General features: G+C 44.1%; 1 protein-coding gene across 4 annotated transcripts in view; it reads right to left on the minus strand.

The window, feature by feature from the left end:
• Positions 1–20,066, minus strand: part of LNX1 (ligand of numb-protein X 1) — a 224,961-nt gene extending 204,895 nt beyond the window's left edge. For 2 of the 4 annotated variants that reach the window (XM_088475266.1, XM_088475262.1), the window contains exon 1: positions 12,133–12,722. The gene's annotated coding sequence lies outside the window, so the exon portion shown is untranslated. Of the gene's footprint in view, positions 1–12,132; positions 12,723–19,989 lie in introns of those variants that run through there. The other 2 variants (XM_088475264.1, XM_088475265.1) reach the window with 2 other exon arrangements.
• Between the last annotated feature and the right edge of the window lie 6,042 nt (positions 20,067–26,108).

Here is a 26,108-nt window from a genome sequence, read left to right on the forward strand (position 1 = left end):
ACCCGCACTTTAGTAAATATACCCCCTAGACTTTGTTTTACTCGCACCTAATAGAAATGCAAGCAAATGAGCTTGTTATCACCGTAATTACCGATTTGTGCGTATAAAAATAATGTGTAAGTCTTCTACGACACCACAGAGCTAACTGTCCCCGGTAACAGTCTTATTGGCTGCAGGGAGTTCTACCCAGGGCCGGATTAAAGGGGGGCTACAGGGGCAGTCGCCCCTGGGCCACCACACATCAAGGGCTCCCACACCCACTAGGGGTTAAAGTGGTCCGGAACGGGAGATGGAGCCAGTTCTGCCTCCTCCGGCTCAGCTAACCCCGGCGCCACAGGGAGGCTCCATTAGCCGAGCGCCCACTGTGATTTTGTTAACAGCGGGTGCCTGGCACCCTTCCCGCAGCGCCAGCCATCTGACATCCGGCTCCCACAGTGCACTGTGGGAGAGACGTCATGACGTCTCTCCCATAGTTCTGAGGAGCAGCCGGAAGGACGTGGACGTGGGAGTGGGGCTTAAGGTAAGTATAGTGTTTTGAGTTTTTTTCAGTATAAGTGGCTTCACTACTAGGGGCATTGCTACTAGGGGCACTACATCTGAGGGCATTGCTACTGGGGACACTGCTACAGGGGTCACTACATCTGGGGGCATTGCTACAGGGTGGCACTACTTCTGGGGGCATTGCTACTGGGGGGCACTACTTCTGGGGCATTACTTCTGGGGGCACTGCTACAGGGAGCATTACTACATTGCCCATATTTAATAGGGACCCCCACATATTTGTTGCCCAGGGGCGCCCACAGACCTTGATCCGGCCCTGGTTCTACCCCTGCCAGCTGCAAAACGGACTGTACAGTTATGTACCGATGAAGTACTGTACAAATGCTCTGGTCCTAATCTAAGCACACCTAAACACTAGCAAAATAGCATTAAATATAATATAAAACATTAATGCTGTAGTATTTTGGTAAAACAGGTATGTTAAAAGCTATAATCACAGTAATTAGCTTTCTTCTAGAGTGCTTAATGACTTAGTCAATTGTAATTTTTAGTATCGGGGGCATGTAAGAAATCTGTATAGCGATAAAGAAGAACAAGCAGGGCACCACTGTTTCCAGAGATCTGTGTAGGAAAGGAATGGCGATGTAGTCCAAAATCACAACTTTTTGAACATGTCCCCGATATTGTCAGAAGGTATTAGCCACTTTAGCCTATAGGAAACAGTTTTATCAGAGTGGGATCTTTGTATCCCTCTACAGCAGCCTATGCTGTGGGAATTTGTGTGTCAATATTACATTTCTCCAAGAAGATATTGGTTATAGTTGTGAATATCGGCGACTACAATCGAAACTTATCAGGGTAAAACTGCGTTGGGTCTTAAATAGACCTCTAATTCTCTTGAACTTTCTGATCTCTTGGACAATCTGGGCCCTAGACATTTATGCATGGCATCATACAGTAGTCCTACAGAGCAGAACAGTTAAGCTCATAGTACCAGAAAAAAATAATATAATGACTGCAAAGTGCCCAAAAGTAAGATGTGCCCTAAACTCATGGAAAATTATTATTAGAGGTTTCGTGAAATTCTAAGAACAACATAAACAAGTCTGGAAACAGTGAAAAAGTCACAAGAGAACCAGAAAAGTTTTATGTTTCAGGCATATAAAGCCCTAACTTTTGCACTAAATATGTTATGAGTTTCACCAGTCTGCTCATAGCAGCTGCGTCCTAGCCATGGACATGTCCCTGTACAGTACTATGACCCTAGAGCCTTCAGTTCATGCAAATAAAAGTAGAAAAGATTAGCCTTTGGAAGGGTCGTGTTTGTTTTATGAGTCAGTGGAATAATTATCACAACTTGCATGTGACATGTACCTGCATAGAACCTTGGCTTGCACAATAGGAGTTTCCCCGGTTTCCATCAGCTGGTTAGCCTCACCCACTACATTTACCAAGAAAGGAAGCTATTGTGTGTTCTCAGATATGCCAGAAAGAGGTCTGGTGACAGACAACCAACAGCACAAGCATAAACCCCATACACGCTAGGCGTCAAGTTACAGCAGCAGGGAGCAAAGTAGCACATGCACAAATGATGTTGCGGTTCAGGTAGAATAATAAAAGCTTTTGCATGCAGAGAGAATATTTGCATATTACACATCCTTCAATGGCAGCTATTTTTTTTTTTTATATATATATATAGATATATAATTTTTATTGAAAGTTTTCAAAAAGTTTTGGGGGGTGGTGAAGGATACAGAAACAGAAATGCAAGGGAAAGGAGAGTACCAGGTGAACAACAAAATGAGAATACATCATGTCACAGTCACATGAGCACGCAATGGGCCTCATTCAGAGATGTATGCAAACCCGATGGTCTGTGTACATCTCCGATGTTTGAAGTTCGGTACAAGTGCAGGATCTGTACTGCGCATGCGCCGGTCTTCTACTGTGAGAAGTATCGCAGTTCCCCAAAGCCGCAACCTATGTGGGGCGGAGAGTGGGTGGAGCCAGCCTACGTTCCCTGGGAATGCCAAGGGCTTCCAATGCAGATTTCCTGACCCCAGCTGAGCAGTTCCGTTGCCCATTGTGAGTAAGCTAAAGCTTACACAGATGGGCGATTACTGCGGCTATCGTGACCATCGTGATCCCATGCTGCGTCTTCGGAAGCAGCACCCGGATCGCAGATACTGGAAGGAGGTGTCTTTCTCCTACAGATGCCTTTTGCTGCATTACCATATGTTATCATCGCTGTTGCATGGGACGCAGCAGCAAGGCTAACTGTGTCCATTTCTGGATCAAGCCTAATAAAAGCCAGAGCAGAAACAGCATAAGAACAATACATACCTGTCTAAGGAGATGAATGAGGGGTAGGGGAAGAGTCAGGGGTCTCAATAAGACTAAACAGCAAAGTGGGGTCACAGGCACCAGTGAGCCAGAGACGGGGGACTCCTGCACTATCTGTATATGTTGGATAACCACTTGACCATAGAGGAACATGCAGAGGTGGAAAAAGTGAGGCCACAAGTTTCCATCTCAAAGGCATCTTACATTATCAACACAACCTAATGGAGTGATGGGGATTGATTTCTCCATAACTGAGCAAAGGAAGCTTTGGCAGCAATTAAAATATGACCCAATCATGTTTGGTGAAGATGTAAGAGGGACGTCACTGGGAAAAGGTCAATATGGGGGAGGGGGGCAGCTTGCAGTGGCGCTCTCCAAAAACTTGCTATGTATGTGAGTTAAATAATGATGAGGCATAATATGAAATGGTATGGAACAGATACATATGTCTAGGTAACACCATAATCTTATAGGTCTCCTCAAAGCCAGAACACAACAGTTCTGTAATCTGTATGTAGGAAGAGATTATAGTTACATTTAAAAATATTTCCTATGGGGCATGGGCTACAAATTTACACATAACAATACTTTGCTTGTGGACAGAGAGCAGCCGCAGGTATATGAAACGGTGGTATTTAGTGGTATTCATTTTGTACAGGAACGCCTTACTATAATGACACAAGATGTAGAGAGAGCCGGAAGTGAAGTAACGGGCTGGTAACAAACAACAACACATCATCCGCAAAAAGATACATACAATTTGGGAGGGATTTAATTAGCCCTGTTAAGGTAACGAGTGCTAATTGATCGCCGACACCTATTAGCCCAAGTTAACAGGGATTTCTGTTCAGGTCTCCTGAGACCCAAACAGAAATCCCCAATAATACCCCTTTCATCTCCAAGCGTCCACTTCAACGCCGGAGAAGCCGGGTCAATGGAGACCCGGCTTCGGTGTGAACGGCGCCCACTCAGGAATATCCTCGGTCAGCGCCGGGGAAATTCCGGGTCTGATCTGGGTTGGAACTCTGGGCCTGATTCAGACCCACTCGCGAGCGGCTGTCCGCTCGCAAGTGGGTCGATGTTATGCACTGAGCATGCGCACGACGGAGGGAGCTCCGTTGTGCGCATGCGCCAGACGCGACGAGCGAAGGAAAGTCCTTCGCTCGTTGTGTCCGATCAAAGGGGGCGTGCTGTCAATGTTGATTGACAGCACGCCCCCTTCGGTGGTCGTGCCGGGGGCGTGCCTCCCTGACGGGGGCGTTCCCACGGGAACGCCTCCCGTCAGAAGCCGGCCCACTGACATCACTAGTGATGTCAGTGGGAGTGATTTTGGCTCTGATAGAGCCAAAATCACTCCGGAGCTTGCGGTTGAAAACCTCAACCGCACGCTCCGGCTCGCAATTTCGATGGTCGCGATGGTCTCGACCATCGCGGCCATCAAAAAGCACGCTCGTATAGCCTGTGGGTGGTGACCCACAGCTATACGAGCGTCCAGGAGGACGCTCCATGAAAATGGAGCCCGGCCCTCATTCAGAGCGTGCGCTCTGCTCAGAGCGTACGGCTCTGAATGAGGGCCTCTGTTCCAACTCTGGGTCAGACCTGGAATTTTGGTGTAAAAGCGGTATAAGTGTGCAGTTAACAGGTGAAAACACCCAGTTAACGCATAGGTCTGAACTTTTCACGGACTCTATGAGTTAACATCATTAACTGCACTTAACTCCCCTTTTTAACACTCATTAGAAAGGGGGTTGGGTGAAATAGGGAGACTAATTGTATAGCCTCAGCTGATAAAGCCAGAGGCTACCTCCCTTTTTCACCTGTGCAAAGTTAATACCTATAATTGAATTCCTCCCTTTGTATCTTTTGCTGTTATAACTCAGAAATGCAGAAGAAAGTCTAATTTTCACAGCCAGTGACTCAATAGCCAACAGGAATATAAGAGGAATATAGACACCTGTCTAGTTCCAATGGAAACGGAAGGTATCATAAGAATCCATTACTTAACACCTTTACAGACATTAAAGAGGGCTAGGATAGTTCTAAGGATGTCTCTCCTAAACCCCTATACACACCAATCAGCCGCTCGATATATCTGGCCAAACATCATAACTGGGCAGACATTTAAATTTGCCCTCCCAGTTGTAATGTCAGTGTTGGTGGTCCCTGCAGCCAGTGTACAGGTGGGTGGCGGGTCGCCCATACACACAGCCAGACGTATCAATATATATTCAGATGATACGTCGGCATTGGCTGTGCTGCAATGTTCACAGACATAATGGGTGTACACACTAGCAATATATAATTCGTCTTCCCAACAAACAATATATCGACAAGAGTGTACCAACTTAAGACCTTCCTTGGTGCGTGATACAGCTGCACATAATGCAGGAATTATCAGATGCCTGGCTATCTATTACAAAGTCACCCTGATCTGTATGAATCAATTGTGGGATAAGGAGGCTAAGCCTATTGACAATGAGTTTTGCATACGTTTTTATATCAGTATTTAATAAAGCTAACAGCCTGTAGTTCTTATGGTGCATACACACGGTCAGATATGTCAGATGAACGATTTAAACGATTTACCAACAATTTGAACGATTTTTTCCTGTATTAAAATGAATGGAATCGTCCAAATCTTACTGCAAACACATCAGATGTCAGATATCGTTATCTGACAAACGGGAACGCGCATCGTTCATCTGACAAACATGTCAGATATGTCAGATTTTCCTTCAGATATGAATGATTGAATGATTTTTAAAATAGTTATTGTACAGATCTGAAAGAAAATCTGACCGTGTGTATGCTCCATTACTGTCTCCCGGGTCTTTAATGGCTTTAGGGATAGTTACTATTTGTGCTTCAAGCATTTTAGAAGGAAAATGTGCACGTTCAGTCACAGCAAAGTCAGTATGGGGGTGAGATTGTTCAGTATTCTTCCCACGCTATATTTCTCAGGCGATTCGCCTAGCAACATTTCTCCCCCCTCCATCTTGACCCCGGACCACCCTGTACTGGAAGCAAGCATTGAAGCGCCACAGCCTTCCCCTAGCTTACCTGGTGCCTGACAAACAGTAAGATGCTGTATGGGAGGGTGCACGATGCTGCTGCTTACCTGCTGTGATAGGGTCCGGTCCACCCACGGTCCACGCTTTTAGCAAAGAGAGATTTTTATAGGTGACCAAACGAGCAGGAGGTGCGGAGAGACGTATCTGCCCCTTGGCAGCTTTATTTTAACACTGATTTAAAGTTGAGCTAAAATGCACCTCCTATCCCAACCCAATACCCGTCCACACATTTTACATATTCAGTTGCATAACAGGCAGTCAGGCATCCATATAACATAAGCAAATTAAGGCCAATTATACATATCTGTCATACAGTATGCCATTCTCTCTATTACATTATGAAATAAGGATTGGTGAAATTAAACATTTCTTAAATCTGTCTCTGAGCCACCGTTACATCCTACAAAGTGAACTAATCCAGTGAGGTGCATTCAACAAACAGTACAGTTTTCCTAGTAATGATGTGGGGGTGCTTCATAGTGATGCTTTTTTAGGATAGCACAAGCTAACAAAAAAAAAAAAAAAAGATCCCGATTGAGCTAAGGTAGAAATATACATGCAGCACCAATAGCTAACACGCTGTATCGAATGTTTCCCGTTGTGCATTTCTTGACGTGCCACAACAAGCTCTGGTTTCTTGTCATTTAGACACTAAGGCCGAACCTGTTTTAAGGATTTTCTAATCTCATAGTAGGTGCAAACTTGCAGTCATTATTATTCATCTTACCAACAATAATAATAATAATCATAATAAGAATACAAAAGACTAATAGGAGTTATTTAAAAATATACAATAAATAAATATTATATGTATATATACAAAGCAAAGTAATCGTAGTAGAAATTTAGCAGTGGTGGTATGGAGAATGTGTAATAGAATGAAATGTCATAGTAATACAAGCAGTATATTCACCCTGCCCCAGTGGAGCTTACAATCTATGGCCCTGATTCAGACCCACTCGCAAGCGGCTGTCCGCTCGCAAGTGGGTCGATGGTCTGCACTGAGCATGCGCACGACGGAGGGAGCTCCGTCGTGCGCATGCGCCAGACGCGACGAGCGAAGGAAAGTCCTTCGCTCGTTGTGTCTGATCAAAGGGGGCGTGCTGTCGATGTTGATTGACAGCACGCCCCCTTTGGTGGGCGTGCCGGGGGCGTGCCTCCCTGACGGGGGCGTTCCCACGGGAACGCCTCCCGTCAGAAGCCGGCCCACTGACATCACTAGTGATGTCAGTGGGAGTGATTTTGGCTCTGATAGAGCCAAAATCACTCCGGGGCTTGCGGTTGAAAACCTCAACCGCAGGCTCCGGCTCGCAGTTTCGATGGTCGCGATGGTCACGACCATCGCGGCCATCAAACTGCACGCTCGTATAGGCTGTGGGTGGTGACCCACAGCTATACGAGCGTCCAGGAGGACGCTCCATTTTTATGGAGGGCGGCCCTCATTCAGAGCGTGCGCTCTGCTCAGAGCGTACGGCTCTGAATGAGGGCCAATACTCCCTATTAAACATCTACACTGGGGTTAGGCCTAATTTTGTCAGCAGCCAATTAACTTAGTAGTATGTCCTCTGGAGAATGGCCAAAAACTGAAGCACCCGGTGGAAAAGTACGCAAACCTAGAGAAAACATACAAACCCCACACCTATTGTATACCGTGTTGGAAACAAAACCTTGACTCTAACGCTATGAGTCAGCAATGCTAACCGCTGTGCTGCCTTATCAGCATCTTATTTACTACATGTCATTATTCAGAGTTACAAGAGTCCGTCATTCATTAATTTCGGTACGTTTATAACTTATATTTAGCTATGAAAAGCTCATTACAGTATATGGTCAATACTTTTTATTTTATTAATGCTTTACAATGTTGTGGAGATTGTTTCCGTCCGTATTATTAGTATAGTTACTAAATCAGCCATGTAAATTTGTACACAAATGAATTACACAAGATACATGGCTGTATTATAATTAGTGTACATACATCATCATTATTATTACCATCCTTAAATTATATGGCGTTACAAGAGTTCCGCAGCGCCTTTACAAAGTATATGAACAAATGAGCGAACGAGAAAACAGCGACAAGGACATGGTTTATAAACATTGCTGAATTAGCGATCATAACACTCACCACGCAGCAGGGCGTAAGCAACCAAGAGTTAAGTGCCCTTGTGGGGGTTAGGAGTAGATGTAAGGGAATGAGAAGCACATGAAGGGTACAGGACCCTGCTCCTGAGAGCTTACTATCTAAAGGGGAGGGGCAGACAAATAGATGGGGTAGACAGTGAAAAAGGAACATGGAGCAGCAGGTTAGGATGAGGGCTGGAGGGCTAAGATGAAGTTGTAGGTCTTTGGAGTCAGTTTTAAGATTTGTAGAGAGGTGGAGAGTTTGACAGGGAGAGGAAAATATTTAGGCATGAGGCATAAACATTAACTAATTGGCTGATCTGGTTAACCTACGTCATAGTCACCTAATTACTATCTTCAGTAAATGTATGTAAATCTATTTGTATACAATTACTTTTTTTTTTTTACTAGTCTACTATGACTACATGTTAATTTGCGTATATATTAAGTGTTTCCCTCTTTAAAAGCATTTGCATAACTTAAGTATAGCTGTTATTTAAGAAATGCCTATTGCAGCACATATCAGAGATATGTAATGTGTCAGGAAAACTGACACAGGATACCGCAGTTCCCATTATTTGCAATGGGGACAGCTGTCTGGGCCGGGATGTAGTCAGCAAACCGATGGTCTAAATGCCGACCGCCGGCTTCCAGACTGTCTAATCCCAGCAAGGTACTAATGACAGGTGTCAAAATCCTGACGCATGTCATCATACCTACTACACACTCTGGGCCAAGTTACCAAGACTTTTAGAGCTTAGCCTCATTAGCTGAAGATGATTGGGCCTGATTCACTATGGAGACTTCTTGTAAGGGAGAAAACTAAAGAACCCAAAGGGCAAAAACACACAGGACACATTTCGAGGACTGATCACTCCACCGGTGCTAAAATAAGGATATCCATAAATCATGGTCTGTTAACCACTTATACCCCTTTCACACTGAGCGGATAACCCGGGTAATTGTTGGGGCAAGCCAGCGGGACAAGGGTCCTGTCTGTGTCAAAGGCTCAACCCAGATCGTGCATCCCAGATCCGTCCCAGGTCACTAACCTGGGTAGACTTCAGTGTAATCGGCGTGACCAGATTATTCAATCCCATTTACAGTAAAAGTAACTCATTGGCGGTCCAGGAGCGCTGACACACACTTTTCATGACTCATCTTTGTGAGCCTGTAACTAAACGTCCACTTCTAATGACTCACACAATTCACTGGCTGGCACAGATGCAGTGTGAAAGGGGTCAACCTGGGAATAATCAGGGTCCAAGGTACAATGTGAGAGAGGTATGAAGAGCTGTAACACGAGTTGAAACAGTGTTCAGTGTCCCGGATTTGACACAGGATTTTGGTGTGAAAGTGGTATAACTGAGCTTTCCCTTAGAGAATTTCTGCTGTAAATCTTTGTATTAGGTGCGAGAATAGCAAATCCTGCACCTGCGGGGATTTTAATTTTTTGAGCACCGGGAGGTGTATGACCAATTTTTTTAAAAATCCATATTTTTAAGACAAATGGTCGGGAAATGCTCTTGGACCACAGCGGCACCCTTCCTAATGACTAATTAGGAAGTGGAAGTTTCCAATTAGCTTAGTCAGTAAATACTCAGCATCCAAAGCGGTGTCTTCTCCCTCCGGGACCAGGTCTCCTGCAGCAATTGTGTGTGTAAGTATGCTGTGTGAGTAGTAATGTGTGAGTATGTGTATGTATGTGGGAGTGTGTAAGTGATTGTGTGTGTATGTGAGTGTCTGTGTGACCCCCGTGTGTGTACGCCCCCCCAGAGGCAGCAGCAGGGAGAACTACATCTTGAAGAAGCTACCTCCCCTCCAAGCAGCCCCCTGTCCTCCCTGCAGCTCCCTCCCCAGTGCAAAGATGGAGGGGAGATGACCGAGAGCCGTGGAGACCACCAGACCGGTAATTAGGGTTTTTTCTTTTTCTCGCAACGCAGGGTTTTCAGTGCTGAAAACCCAGTGTGCATTTTTAAAAAATTTAATACTGCGGGTATTGGGAGCGCACATACCCGTGGCATTCTACAATTGGGTGCAAGGTTTAAGATACCTTGCTAAACCCCGCCCCCAATTTAATACCCCCTATATCTTGGATGAAAGAATGGACCACAACATCCAGACTGCACAGACATCAACCTGACCCACTCCCTCCAGAGGATATTTTTCTGTTGCTAAATGTAACAATTACTCTACCTGAATTAAGCTAGGCTACATTACCTAATTCATGGTAAAGTCTCATATAATATAGGATTTAAGGTTAACGCTAAATTTCAGTGATAACTTCAGAAGCACTAACCGATGTGTCTTCATACACCGAGCGTCTATACACTATATGGCGTGAGACACCCAGTGCTACAGAGACACCCAGAGAGGAGTAGCATAATGTATTTACATTGCAGATGCAGCAAAACACTACTCACAGTGTAATACAGATACTGGGCTGTGACTTCAATTGTGCAGGAATTAGTTTTAAACATGTACAAATGAAGCTCCATTGACCTTGGCGTGAGAAAAAGCTGCGCCCGCTACATCATAGCACTTCCTACACAGATTCAGACTCCGTCGCTCACAGATGTTACGCCTCCAATTGATCAATGGAAGTTAGCAATGTCGTTTTATCACTCCCAGTTGTTTTATTAATAAGAAAAAGATGCACATTTTGAACGAGAAAGACGTTCAGTGCAGCCGAGCCACACAGGATCTGCTGCACCGAGAGGGGCTATTTGCCGCAACTTGAGCAACAGCGCACGAGTTCACACCTGTAAACCTCCTTGATTACATAGGGGTCTATTCATGAAGAAAATTACAGTGGAATTGCAAGTTTTCACTATATATTGCATCGGTGCTATGTGATATATAGCTGTGTTAAGTAGCAATTCATGTATACCTACCTTTCCGGCGATATGATTGGGTATCCATTACTCCGGCGGTACTATCTTCAGCTGTGGTCCAGTGTGAGAAGCGTGGCGGTGAAGAAGGCAGGTCCTTACTGCACATGCGCCTGCGGTTGAACTCACAGGAGGCTGCTGGGATATCAAGGTGCAGGGCAGGAACGGGTGACAAGCAGAAGACAAGGAAGTGACCTACTTCCCTGCCCGTTTCACACTGAAGTTCAGATTATGCTATCCTAAGATGGAGAATCTGAACACAGCAGCCGAACAGAAAGCAAAGTCTTCCGTTCTTTTATGAATTGCACTCACCATACTAAAGTATGGTGATGAGATTCAGCCACGGGGAAGGGGTGCCGCTGGGGAAGTTGGTAACTTCTCCACGGAAACCCGCTTTGTGAATAGCACTAAGAAGAGAAAAGCCCAGTTTATTGCAAAACAGGGCTTTTCTCTGCTCTATGAATAGACCCAATAGTACTGACTGACAATTCTGTGATTGCTGTACTTGTATCACACACATTCAATAAAACCGGATGGTTTTCTATACATCTGTATGATCTTAGGAAACCCCAGAATCAGAACAAAAAGCATCTAGTTGTCTATGGAGATAATGATAAGGGCAATGCTGCTTCAACAATCATCTGCCAAAAACTGATTAAAACAAGTGCTGCAATGTAGTATATTACTCAGCAAGCACTAGAGCCTAAATACTATGCTAGTATATACATAAGATCTCCGCACTTGTAGCCTGTTATCTGTCACATCTGAAATACAACTGGCTTTTGTATTACAAACATCAGTCAGCAGCGTAGGTATGTAGGTCATGGTAGTATATTTGTAAAATCTTTCACAACTTTTTGTTGGTAATAAAAAAAACCCTGTTCCCAATCTGGCTGTGACATCTCAGTAAGCCCATATGGGTTTCCTTTGGGGACAAAGCCAGTGACAGGAGTTCCTGTGTTCCCAATGTAAGAGAGTCAGCCTGTCCCAGGGGCATTCGGCTGTATCTGTATCACTCTAAACACCAACCACCACCTATGAGCTCACACTAATAAAGTTTATGAAGATTAACAATAATAATTGGCTTTAGACTACTTCATTTTCTATAAGCCCTAGTTTTACACCATAATACTTTTATACTTTCTATCTCACCACTGGGACTTGTTATGCAATATGTCAGTCAGTAATATTCAAATGATTACCTTCATGTGCAGAAGCCAGTCCTGCTGTGTGTTGCTGTTTCAGCAGCCATTGTTCTGTGTATACTGTAGTTTGTACGATACTGAGGTGTTCTTCCAGCCACAAGGTGAACACACTTCGTAACTCTGTTACTCTTCCTGTAAATGAATTGGGAGGTAATATACATGAATGGTGACGCCCAGGCCCCGGCAGGCAGGGGAGACTTGTTGCAGCATGCTAATGAGATGCAGATCAGGTCATGGCAGCAGAACATGAGAGCTGCTTACCTGGATAGCGCAGTCATGGATCACTGAATTCATTCCAACATGCTGTAGTAGATTTGTGTATACAAATATTAATATTAATGCATTTTGTGTAAGATATTAGCAGTGCTATATGTATATTAATATGATTGCATTTTGTGTAAGATATTAGTAGAGTAGTAGTATGACTATTTTTACTATTACTAGTTTGATTACAATACTTTGCAATGCTTCCACAGTAGCTATGCTAAATTATTAAGTAACATCAACCATCCAGTTAATCAATGTTAAATACTCTATTCCAGAGGCTTCCAAACTTGGCCCTCAAGGCATCGTAACAGTCCAGGTTTTAAGGATATCTATGCTTGACCACGGGTGACTCAGTCAATTTGATTTAAACACCTGTGCTCAACCATGGATATCTTTAAAACCTGAACTGTTCGGCGGCCTTGAGGACCACATTTGGGAACCTCTGCCCTATTCTGTGCAAGTGAGTGAGTTGTGAGAAACCTATGCAAAACATGTCATAGTAAGAAAACAACTAACCATGGTATTGCACTTCCAAGTTTTGTAGCCACACTTAGGTAGGGCTTGTTATGGACTGAGGGGGTCATTCAGACCCGCTCGTGAGCGGCAGTACGCTCGCAAGCGGGTCGATGTTCCCCCATTGCGCATGCGCACGATGGAGGGAGCTCCGTCGTGCGCATGCGCGAGACCTGGCGAGCGACGGGCTCTCCATCGCTCCAGGTCTCGCACCAAAGGGGGCGTGCTGTCGATGTTGATTGACAGCACGCCCCCTTTGGTGGGCGTGCCGGGGGCGTGCCTACGGGAACGCCTACCGTCTGAAGCCGGCCCCACTGACATCACTAGTGATGTCAGTGGGAGTGATTTTAGCTCTGATAGAGCCAAAATCACTCCAGGGCTTGCGGCAGCGAGATCCTACCGCAGGGTCTCCGTCGCAAGCCCGATGGTCGCGATGGTCTTGACCATCACGACCATCATCATGGACGCTCGCTATAGCTATGGACGCTCCAAAAAAAGGTAGGAGGGCCCTGATTCAGAGCGAGCGCTCTGGTCAGAGCGTTCAGCTCTGAATCAGGCCCTGAGACAGAATTGTCACTATGCTTAAAAGGGCTACTACAGTATTTCCTAAATAATGGTGATGCAGGTAAGGGCATGCATGAATGTAAATTAATAAAAATACACTATTTGCAGGAAAGAAGTTGTCTTAAGAACATGATTATGCAAAAATAATTAAAATAAATATCATTTCAGTGTTATAACCAAGGACAGACTACAACATTAGGCGAATCTAGGAAGTCACATAGGGGTAAATTTACTAAGATGGGAGTTCTATTAAGAAGTGATGTTGCCCATAGCAACCAATCAGATTGCAGGTATTATGTTCTAGAAGGTGCTAGATAAATGAGAAGTATAAATCTGATTGGTTGCTATGGGCAACATCACTTCTTAAATAGAACTCCCATCTTAGTAAATTTACCACATAGAGAGCACCTGTAACATTGACTGAGCGACATAATGTAATTTAACCAGGGGTTTTAATGCACCGGCACCTAGCGAGATGTAGTCACCATAACGGCGGTCGGGATTCCGATTGCCGGCACCCCGACTGTAAGTATTAGGGTAAGGGGGAGAGTTTAGAGTTAGGCACTAGGGGGAGGGTTAGGCTGTGGTCGTGGAGGGTTAGGCTGCCAGGGGGGGGTTAGGGATAGGCTGCGGGAGGGGAGGGTTAGGTCACTTACCTACTTTTGTCAGGATTCCGCTGTCGGTATTCTGACTTCTGGGATCCCGTACCCAACCCCAGTTAGCTTATTACATGTGAAGCTATCAGCTGCTGCTCCTCTATATCAGTGTTACACTGGATTGGCTATGATGTTACAGCCCAATGGCGTACCCAGCCCAGTGTCTTATGTTGGGTACACACTAGGATGCCGAACGGTCAGCAGACCGATCCCCGTCCAAGCGGATGATTTGTAAGCTATACACATTTACCAATCTGCTGCTCGATGTGTCAGGGCTGACATCACAACTGAGCATTTAAATTTGCCCGCCCAGTTGAGATGCCAGTGTCGGCGGTCCCTGCAGCAAGTGTAAGTGTGGTCGGCTGGTCGCCCATGCACACATGCAGATGAATCGATATATCTTCCAAAATTTTCGCCATCGGCAATGCTGCAGGACTGATCTGATATGTCTGTGAACGAAGTACTTCACAGACATTTCAGGTGTATACATCCACAGATGCACTCACGATATATCGCTCGTGTGTACCCAGCATTAGGAGCATGAGGTTCAGAGGAGAGCACCGACGAATGAGTAGACCAACTTCTGGATCCTGACCCTTCTCCAAGTGAAGTGGGTAGTCTGGGGTTCTGATATAGCATTCTCGTTATTAAGCACCAAATCCACTGTGTGACAACATAATTCACGACGTTGCGCAGCATGGTGTGTGTCTTTAGGATTTGGCTCACAAAGCCACCTCGATGTTCACGATGGATATAAAATGGTGGCAAGGGTAGTTCTAAGTTACTCTGTAAAATATAGCAAATTGCACATACAAATCTGTAGAAGTTAAAAAATATGTCAATGCTCACAATACACATAAATTAATTTTATTTGCATTATGAAGTAAGAAAAATTATTTCACAATAAATAATCATAAATATATTGAATGGTGCAGTATGTCAGCTCACACAGCAGCAGACCCCAATTATGCAGGATGTAAGTCAGTAAATTATACAATGCACACGTAAGAAACTCCATGTTTACATTACCTATATAGTATGAATCATTAGAATACAAAGCTGATTAAGGTTGTAATGTCATGTTTTTGTTGAGTATATCATTTGGGATCTATTAGCAGTTCATCTTTGTTTGTTAGCATTTCCTGAAAGGTTCAGGCAATTCGGCACCAGATGCTAGATTACAACAGAAAGAGGAGGGAAATGTGCTTTGTTATTTTTCTGTCTCCTCTTAGTAATATTTTATAGCAATGTAAACAAATATATCACGGTTAAATCAATATTGTTTTCTTTAAATAAAAGGTTAAAGCATTTCCTACGATAAACCATGCTGTTCTTTACGTATTTTCCATTTATGTACAGCTGCGATTTAGTTGTAATGTAGTTGTAATCTTAATTTGATTTAGTTGTAATGTCACTGTAATCTAATATGTTTCAAATGATTACCTGCCATCCATATTATATTGATTGATCTTTGCTTGTGCACTATTATGTGTGTGTATATTAATTCATATTTCAGAGCATTGATTGCCATAATATGATTGAAACATAAAATCTAGGCCGTATACATACCCTTTTTCTGAACTATGTTAATGTACTATAAAGATACAAACACAAAAATAACATAGCAGAGTTTCTCCCAGGAGTATATCCCCCACACCAGTGCAAACTAGGGAAAAATGGAGGTCATTTATAAAACAGGCCTGAAAGTGCCAGGGGCTCAGAGAGTGGGTACTAAGGGTCTGATTCAGAGATGTACACAAACCCAGTGGAATGTGCAGAACAGGTTCTGTAAAATAGCTCGCCGTGCTCCCTAAGTCGCAGTCTGGTTAACAGGCTGCAGCCATTTGGGGGCGGGGAGGGGGGCAGCGCTGGCCAGCATTCCAGAAAGCAAGGGCGTGACATCCTCGTTGTCTAGGAGTGCCAGGGGACCAATGTCTTCTGATGCAGAATTACTGGCCTCGACAGAGCAGATGAGGCAGCAAGTCTGAGTAATCAGACCCTCCTCCTCAGGATCTGCTGAAGAGTGCCCCCTCCAGTACACGGGCCTATCCGACATTGGCCGATGTTATGGGGGGTGTTGCTGTGTTTTTATGGAAGTACCTCATAATCTACTACAAATCTAGATGAACACACTAATTGTGGGATGGCAAGACAGTCCCCTGAAATCAGGATGGGTTGATGGGATGCATATTTGAAATAACTCACAGCCACAACTGATTATGGTCCCCATTTATCAACGAAGCCAAATACCAGCAGAATTTTCCATTTAGTATCACTGTGATACAAACCAAAAATCCACTGGTATTTACCAATACTTTCCACTCTGACGAGGTCTAGCGAAGGCCTTCTCTGCAAGGTCCTCCACTGGGCTGATGGCAGACGCAAAGGCAGCGTCAGGTCCCCATTGCCGTAAATGGGGACCACATTGGCTGTGACAAACAGCGGTAATCTTAGATTACCGCTGTTTGTTAAATCCAGAAACAAGGACATAACCCCTTTAGCGAACACTAAAGGGGTTATGCTTCGTTGATAAATGGGGACCTATGTTTTAAATTAGAAAAATGTATCCTGTTAAGATCTGTTCATGTCGTGTCCCTCTGTGATCTGCAAAGCTATGCTCTCTTTTACCCAAAGCAATGTCCCATCCTGACATGTCACTCCCTGTTTGACGTTCACAAAATTAAAATTATGGTGTTGTGAGCCCTACAGGATCCAAACAGATATTTGTTTTTACTAGTGTAAATGAGATCCGTCAGTGCTATTTGTTGGTTGGTTGGCATGGGTCATAGAATATTGTCATCTTCGTTACAGTAATCATCTATACATCGGTGCATGACATTACAGTAACTTGATTTTTACTTATAGATTTAATTTAGAATGTGTATATAATAAGTCATTCAATGGTCATTTTGTATCCCCATCTGACTAGTTAAAAAATATATATACTAGTTTATTCCACTATATCGGCCAAGGACATAAATTTGCTATTTTTCTGCGTCCCTTGGCAAACACATTCTCGGCAATGTCATCCCCTCCCTTTGAGTAATGGAAACCCGTATAAATCACAGGCAATTCAATCAATTTCCAGATTTGTGCAGGATCATGTTTATTTTATTGATGATAAAACATTAAACATTCCTATGAATGGCTCAGTGATGCTGTTTGCTTGCACCAGTTGTCTTTGACAGACGAAAACAAATATTTTGCCCCCCTCCCAAATTCAAATAAATAAGTCCATACAAAAATGAATGCATCTCCACAATTACATTTCTGTGTATGAGGGTGTTATGATTTTCAAGTATCCTTATATGAGTATAACTAAATATAGCACTTAGATGCTTCAGGGGTAACGATACAGCCATCATCATCATCAACTCAGAACCTTGCACCTGACCTTCAAAGGTGTATATTTAGATATGTGTAAGTCAGGTCAGGAGTTTGCCAGACATTATAAGCACAGTAATAGTATCAAAGGATTATAAACTGCCTTTTTTTTTTGCAGATGAGGTTCTGCTTATCCTATTCTCTCCACAGATATCCCTTCACAATCTGCTTAAAATCCTGCAACCTTACAATCAACCTTTGAACCCAAAATCAAAATGGAGGCCGTTCCAAACCATACACCATCAATACAGAAATCTGTGAGAGAATAATACATGTAATTGGTGACAAAATAAGACAAAACATTTTGAAGTGACTGTTGAGAACAAGTATGGCTCACTATTTTTGACTAATGTCCCTTCACTTTTAGCAAATAGTGCAAGATCTCCTGGCTAGACTGAATGGGGTATATTTACTAAAATGCAGGTGATAATGTGATACACTGCCATGTGGTGTAAAGAGTAAGATGAGATGTTACTATACCTTACTGGGTAGGGATGGATCGATGCACCCTGTGTTGGTTCTCTTTTTCCTCTGGATACTTCAGAGAGGTAAGGCGGATTGATCCAGTGACAAGTAATTCACCCATTGTTAACAACTGTACTTGTAACTGTGATTATTTAGACTGAACTAAAGAGGTAGTTTTCTTTTCATAAAGAAACATTTTCTTTATGAAAAGAAAACTACCTCTTTAGTTCAGTCTAAATAATCACAGTTACAAGTACAGTTTTTCAGAACACATAAACTCCAGAAAGCATTATTTTCACATATAAATATATATATTGTTCTCCAACCACAAAGAATATATATTATTTTTCAGGAACTAGGCTGTTGGGATGGAAAAAGTTAATTTTACAGAACTCTAAATGATGTAACACTTCAGGACATTTCAGTTTTTTTGTGCGGAATGGGATTGAAATACCGACGGCTCAACAGCCACCGGTTCAAATCCCGACAGTGGAAGGCCGACAGTAGGAGATTCCGACGCTCGGTGGTAAGTATCCTAACCCTTCCCTATTCCCACCTAACCCTCCCTTAGGGGTGCTAACCCTAACCTCCCCCCTACTGTCTAACCCTTACCTCCCCCCAGGGATGCCGAAACCTAACCCTCCCCGCACCGTAACCCTCCCAGGGGGGTGTCTAACCCTAACTTCCCCCCCGGTGGTGCCTGACCCTAACCCCCCTTCCCCGGGGGGGGTGCCTAACACTAAGTCCCCCCCATCCCCGGGCTAAGTGTTATACTTACCCGGCATACGACGATCGGGATGGCGGGGGTCAGTCTTCCGGCATCGGGATGAAGATGGGCGTCAGTATTTCGACGTCTATCTTAAATCCCGTGTCGGGCAGGTAGTGTCGGGATTTAGACCGGCGGCATTGTGACCGCTGGTCTATTAACTACATCCCTATTTGAGCAGTTCTAATCCTTTGTATGGTGGCCAATGAAATGTCAAAGTAAAACTGCTGTTTCCTTCGTAAAATAATTTAAGTAATCGCTTTAGAAGTTCTTTTACTTTTTAATTGAATTAGTAGAACATATGGTTCATATATATGCATATATATAGTTCCATACAGGTTAAGGCTGATCACTCTATCGCTAATAGATGAGGCAATGAATGAGTGATCAGTAAATATCCTGGTGAATTAGGCTTTGTTTCTCATACTGAAGATAGCGTGAAAAGTATTATTTATCCTCTGCTTGGGATTAGTGATGGTTTATTGTATGTAGGTAATTTAAAGTTGTCTTAAACCATCCGGGGTGCAGCTGAAGTATTATTACAATTTTGGTTTGGTGGGTAAATGGGATGAATACCCTGTTCTGCAGGCTGTGTGCCTCTTCTGAGGTAAAACAAATAGTTCTCACTGTCTAATTCTGTGTAGAGCTACAAAGTTGCTTATATCATGGAATATAGCTGCTTCTGGCCACACCACAGTGGATCTATGCAGGAGTGCAGCCAGGGGCGTATTAAGAGAGGAAGGGGTCCGTGTGCATTCCCCGTCCAGGGCCCCCTCCTCTCTCCCCGGTGGCCAGCAGCAGACTGACACGTCTGACCGCCGACCGCAGCATCAGTAAACTCTGGGAACTAGTCTGTGCCCAGAGCCTACTGCGCATGCGCAGGTTGCCAGAGAACTGATGCGGCCGCCATTTTCCTGGCGATTTCCTCACTGCGTATGCGCAAAACACCAGAAAAATGGCCGCGGTGGTCAATTTCCGGCGTTTTGTGCAGGGCTGAGAAACGCGGGATCTCGGAGAGGTAACTATTAGATAATATGGGTGCAGGGTGTGCGGTGCGGGACCCCCTGGACCCAGGGGCCCGCGTGCACCGCACACCTTGCACCCATTATAGATAAACCCCTGAGTGCAGTTAATGCAGAGTATACAGGGACACTGTAGTGGGGAGAGCTGAGGTGTTCTCTCAGTAGGTCAGATTACTCTGCACAGTTATAAAGCTGGTCTGTAGTAATTCCTTCTGACCTGACTCTTCCCCCTGGTGCTCCGGTCCTACCTGTCAGCAGTCACAGGCGGTGCCCGTAGCGCAGCTCCTGCTCCGTCCTCACCATTACCTCAGGACTCCCTGTAACTGCCGAAACAGCAAACTCAGCCACCTGCAGCTGACTCACCATTGGTCCAGCAGCTGGGCTTTTATAACCTCCCTCCAGTCCCTACATGCTTTTTCTTGGTGCAGAGAATAAACACATTTTTGTTCACTATATTGCATCAAAGTATATACAAATGCTTACACAATGACACTCCCCACAGGGTGCTACATTTCATACAGGAGAAATACTGTAAGTATGACAAAAACAACAGACAGGCAATGTTTCCATACATTGGAATTTGCTTATATATATATATATATATATATATATATATATATATATATATATATATATATATGTGTGTGTGTGTGTGTGTGTTTCTAAGGGCACTCTTACATAGGTGGTATACCCAGGTTCTAGGAGACCATAATAGCAACCAATCAGATTCTAGCTATTATCTTGTAGAGGATGTTAGATAAATGATAAGTAGAATCTGATTGATTGGATGCTCTGGGCAACACGTCCACTTCTATAAACACGCACCTACGTAGATATACCCCTAGAATCTTAAACTTATTGCAAAGACTACCTATTTAGGTTACCACACATAAACCTACTACTGCGCTACTCATCACATCAACTGATCACATGGTTCACACCAGCGAGCTGCAAAAGTTAAATATATATAGTAAACTGACCACTCATTCCACTACTCACACTCCTCTAGGATAATTCCACACCCGTCATCTTTGGCAGGGCCGGTTCTAGACATTGTGGAGCTCAGGGCTAAAGTTCCCAGTTGCACGCCCATTTAAAAAAGAAGAGGAAAGAAATAATTTTTTTTTAGATGGCGGCCCTCTGCTCCCTTTCCGGAAAGGGGCGTGTCCTTGCGGAACTCCTCAATTCATCACACTGTGGGGCGTGCCCAGCACTTACGGAGGTGCTGGGCTTCCCCCAAGCTCTTCCCTCATGGCGAATAATTGCCATGCGCATAAAGCGCCTTACACAGTATTTCTTACACAGTAATGGCCTTTATAACACATTATGCCACACGCAGTAATGCCCTTTATAACACATGGTAATGGCCTTTACAACACATTATGCCACACGCAGTAATGCCCTTTATAACACATTATGCGACACACAGTAATGGCCTTTATAACACATTATGCGACACACAGTAATGGCCTTTATAACACATTATGCCACACACAGTAATGCCCTTTATAACACATTATGCGACACACAGTAATGGCCTTTATAACACATTATGCCACACGCAGTAATGACCTGTATAACACATTATGCTATACACAGTAATAACCTGTATAATACATTATGCCACACACAGTAATTATCTATATAATACATTATCCCCAATTCAAATTACACCACACAGTAGTCCCTTATTCATGTTATGACACACAATGGTGCCCCTTTTACACAATGCCCAAATTAGTGTCCCTTATACACAAGGCCCACAGTAGTAGTGCCCCTTATACAATGCCCACAGCAGTGGTGCCCCTTACACAATGGCCCCAGTAGTGGTGCCCCCCATGCAGTGCCCCCTATAGTAGTGCCCATAGTAGTAATGCCCCCTATAGTAGTGCCCCCAGTAGTAATGGCCCCATTAGTAATGTTCCCCAGGAGTAATCCCCCATTAGTAATGCCCCATATAGTAGTTCCCCCAGTAGTAATGCCCCCTATAGTAGTTCCCCCAATAGTAATGCTCCCCAGTAGTAATCCCCCATTAGTAATGCTTCCCAGTAGTAATCTCCCCTATAGTAGTGCCCCCATTAGTAGTGCCCCCAGTAGTAATGCCCCCCCAGTAGTAATGCCCCCTATAGTCATGACCCCTAGTAGTAATGCCCCCTATAGTTGTGCCCCCAGTAGTAGTGTCTCCTATAGTAATTCCCCCCAGTAGTAATGCCCCTATAGTCGTGCCCCCACTGTTGGTGCTTCTCTGCTACCATCCGGTCCGACAGCGGCTCCACGGATCTATGGGAGAGACATCATGACATCCCTCCCATAGTGCTCTCTGCCGGAAGCCGGAGCTCAGGAGCCGGGTGCCCGCTGGTAGCAAATCTCAGCGGGCGTCTAGCAAATGGAGCCTCCCGGTGGCGGCTAGCGGGGGGGGGGAGAAGGGGACTGGCGCAGGTTTTTTTTTCTCTTCTGTTATTTCTTTTTTTTTCTTTTTGGGATTCAGTGGCACCATCTAAGGAGCGCTCCGGGTGACGGCCCTGGTAGCCCGCCCCTAAAACCATCACTGATCTTTGGGACTACATGCCATAGCCTTTAAGGCTTTTGCATTAATTGGGTGTATTTTTATGATTTACAGAGTTTAGTGTTCTGGTGCTCATTCCCAGATCTAATACACGTATTTGATATTATTCAAGTAAAACTTAAAAAAAACCAACAACACACATTCTTTCATGGAAGAACAGCATGAACACATACATGTAGTAACATAGGGGGATCAAAACTTGGAGAGGGATAAAGTAGCAACCAATAAGCTTCTAACTGTCAATTTTCAAACATAGTGGGCGAGATGCACTATTCCAGATATTGCGGTCAAACCTCAGAAAATGATGTTTTCTTAGGTTTGGACGCTCACTGCATATGCACCAAACTCCAGAATGCAATACATTCCGGGGCTTGGATGTGGTGGGCAAAGCCTATAGGCTTCTATTCACGATTCCAATCGGATCCCTCCCAGCACCCCCAGCGGCATGTGCAGTAGGACTTCTGGGTCATAAACCCAAATGTTCTTCTATCACAAAGGACGGCTCTTACCGGAATAGCTGTCCTTTGTAATTCGTTTTCATGCATACTGGCGATAATTACACCAGTATGCAAACAATGAGTGTTGGGATGCAGCGCATACAAAATGCGATGCTTGATGCATCCTTTCCCAAGGGGAGATGTATGAATGGGTGATAGGTGCAAAATTGGAAATGGTGCACGTAATGTGCAGCAGTTACGCCTTCTCTGCATGTAATAATGATCAGAATGACAGAGGTGTTATACACCCGTGTCATTATCGGTGCCACTATTAAGTAGATAGGGCACCAATCTGAGGTGGCAAATTGGCTTTAGGTTGGCGCCAGCTTGCCCGGCGCTTATTAAAAAAGTGAACAAGGCAGCGGGCGGTTTGAGGCCAGGACAGCACCACTCCAGCCCGGCACCCTCCTGCAAAGCTAACCCCTGCTTACCGCAATGCGTCCGTCTGCCTACATCCCCATGACACCCGCCCCTAAGAAAAAAATGTGCAACAAATTCCCTTTATACATGGCATGACTCATATATAGGTATCAGGGGCAAACGCAGGATTTTTAAGGGGGGGTTTCCATATTTTAGAGAGAGAGAGAGAGATTATTTTATATAGAGAGATTGTTGTGTGTGTGTGTGTGTGTGAGACATACACACAGTATACATACACACACAACATACTTACAAACACACACACAGCATACATACATGTTCCCTTGTCATTTATACCAATTAAATATTCACATTGAACAAATAAAAAGGAAAATGGAATAGTTATACAGTTTATTTACAAAGGAAAAAAAAGACTCCAGAGCTGTTAGTATTTCATGCTACTATATTCCCCTCCTCCTCCCCTCCTGGGACTTTAGATGCACAGCACCCACCTGGTCAATTGGACCACACTGGCACCAGCAATGTCTGTGTAGATATAGCTTGGTGGCACCAAACAGCCCCCCCCCACCTTCCCTGGGACTCCTATATATCACACACACACACACATCACAAACACCCTCCCCCCACCCCCCTTCTTCCCTGGGATATCAATGTCACACACATTCATCACACTCACACACACAGAGCAACACATACATATATCACACATACTGTACATCACACACACACCACCTACCCAGCCAACACTAAAAACAAAGAAACTGACCTGACATGATTCTGCAGTTAGCCTCTCAGTGCCGTGCCGCCCTCCCTCGTTGCACTGCGCCGACCAGCTCCTCGATCCCTCCCTTGTATGCGCTGTGGCAGTTGTCACTGGAGAGAAGACATGTCGTCTCTCCATAGAGCCAGCGCACCATGCGGGAGCCGGAGGAGGCGGAGCTCAAAGGCTCAAAGCAGGGTCATGGATAGATCCCCTTCCATAGATGTATCAACAGAAGGGGATCTATACAAAACCCTCACAGCAGCCAGGACAGCCGGGTGCGCCGCTGATATACATAGCAGCAGGCACCCGGCAAATAGAAATTGCTCCAGAGGCCGTGTCCGCCCAAGAGCATTCTCCGCTCAGTGTGGCCACCCTGGTTACGGCCTCTGAAAAGAGAATTTGATTGGTCGGGGGGGGGAGGGGTTCTGGGTACTCGGAAACCCCCCCTGCGTGCGCGAGTGGGTATGTTGAGGTAGTTTTTCACAATTTGTTTTTTGGTTGTTTGATTCAACCTGTATAGCTGGGAGCAGAGGGCACCAAAGCTAGAACTGGCTAAGTGGAGGCTCTTTTCCTCTTTTCCCCATCCTGTCTCTCCTCCTACTTTACTTATTTTTTGTATTCTATTATCTCTCTCTGCTCCCCTTCTTATTGGTTGGTTCTTCCTATTTAGTTCTCTAACTCCTCCCTCACTATTTTAATTACAAAAATGTGGATGCTGCTATATATAAATGTATGTACAATGCTATAAAATGTTTGTGTGTGCACCTTGTATAAATATTGTTTCAACAGATAAACTATGCAGTTTACAATAGGTAGTAGTTGTATGTCCACTATTGGCTCATTATAACACAGTGCATTCCTCCAACACAAATTCCTTACATGATGTGAGAAATACTAAGGCGGAACTCTGTAAACTTGGAGCACATTAACATTTTAAATCATCGTTATGGAGTCTCTGGTAAACAAGCCAGTTTTTCCTGTATGTCCAGAATAATTACAGAGAGCAACAAGCTCCAAATATTGCTACCACAATGTGCTGTTATGTGATATCATTCCCCGGTCTCGTGTCATTATTTGTTGATTCCATGCTGACTCATTTATGCCTGCTATACTGACTATAAAAGAACACTGGCAAAAGTGCCGTACAAACGCAACTTTGTGGGGTGATGCACCTATTTTTCAGCAAGAGCACATACTTGTATGGGGCCAAGACAAAGGTTTCCCTCTTCCATATTTAGATGGCATTACCCAATGGAAGCCTATTGGCTTCTTATTGGGTTTCTTCTGAGAGGGATCCAATCGGATGCCTCCCAGTGTCCCATGGGTGGCATGCACCGTTCTGCGACTTCTGGGTAATAAGTCCCTCTAGCATCTACCTATCGCAAAATACAGCTATTAAAGGGAGAGCTGTCCTTTTGCGATTTTATTATTATTTTTTTTTTATCTCTTTATTTTTCAAAAGGTAGATGATAAGAAAATAAGAAAAGAATAATAATAACGTACAGCCATAGAAAGGAAAAACAATTAAAGACATGAAACTACCTTATTTCCTTGAATTTGGTTTTAAAGAAATTTGGTATAAAAACCAATAACATCTAATAAATACAATATTGAATATAAAATAAGAGAAAATGGATGAGAAGGAAAGAAGGGGGGACGGGGGACACCAAGCAGCAGAGTTGATAAAATAATAATAAAAATAAATAAATAGAACAGTTTCAAAAGTACAACATGAGGGTCAAACCAGACCTGGAAGGGTCCTATTAAAGTAAGAGTACCAGGGGGCCCACACTTCATGACATTTTGGCATTAACAGTGATATACTCCATGGAAGCAGTGTACCAGATTCTAGTGAGCAATGCAGGAATGGGGGGCGAATGCGCTTTTTACCAGTCAGAAGCAATCAAGATTTTAGCAGCGTTAAATACATGACCACATAGTCTGTTAAAAGGTATAGAAGTGTCGGGAAATGGTGGACATAGCAGAACATGTAATGGATCCTTAATGGGTGTAGAGCTAAAGACACTACCTAACAGCGACATGACATCATCCCAGTACGTTGAAATCAGCGGACAGTCCCACCATATGTGGAAGTAGGAGCCTTTATGTCGACCCTGACGCCAGCAAAG

This window comes from Taudactylus pleione, unplaced genomic scaffold (assembly GCF_031769625.1).
Source record: "Taudactylus pleione unplaced genomic scaffold, aTauple2 ptg000169l, whole genome shotgun sequence".
In the NCBI taxonomy this organism is placed as follows: Eukaryota; Metazoa; Chordata; class Amphibia; order Anura; family Myobatrachidae; genus Taudactylus; species Taudactylus pleione.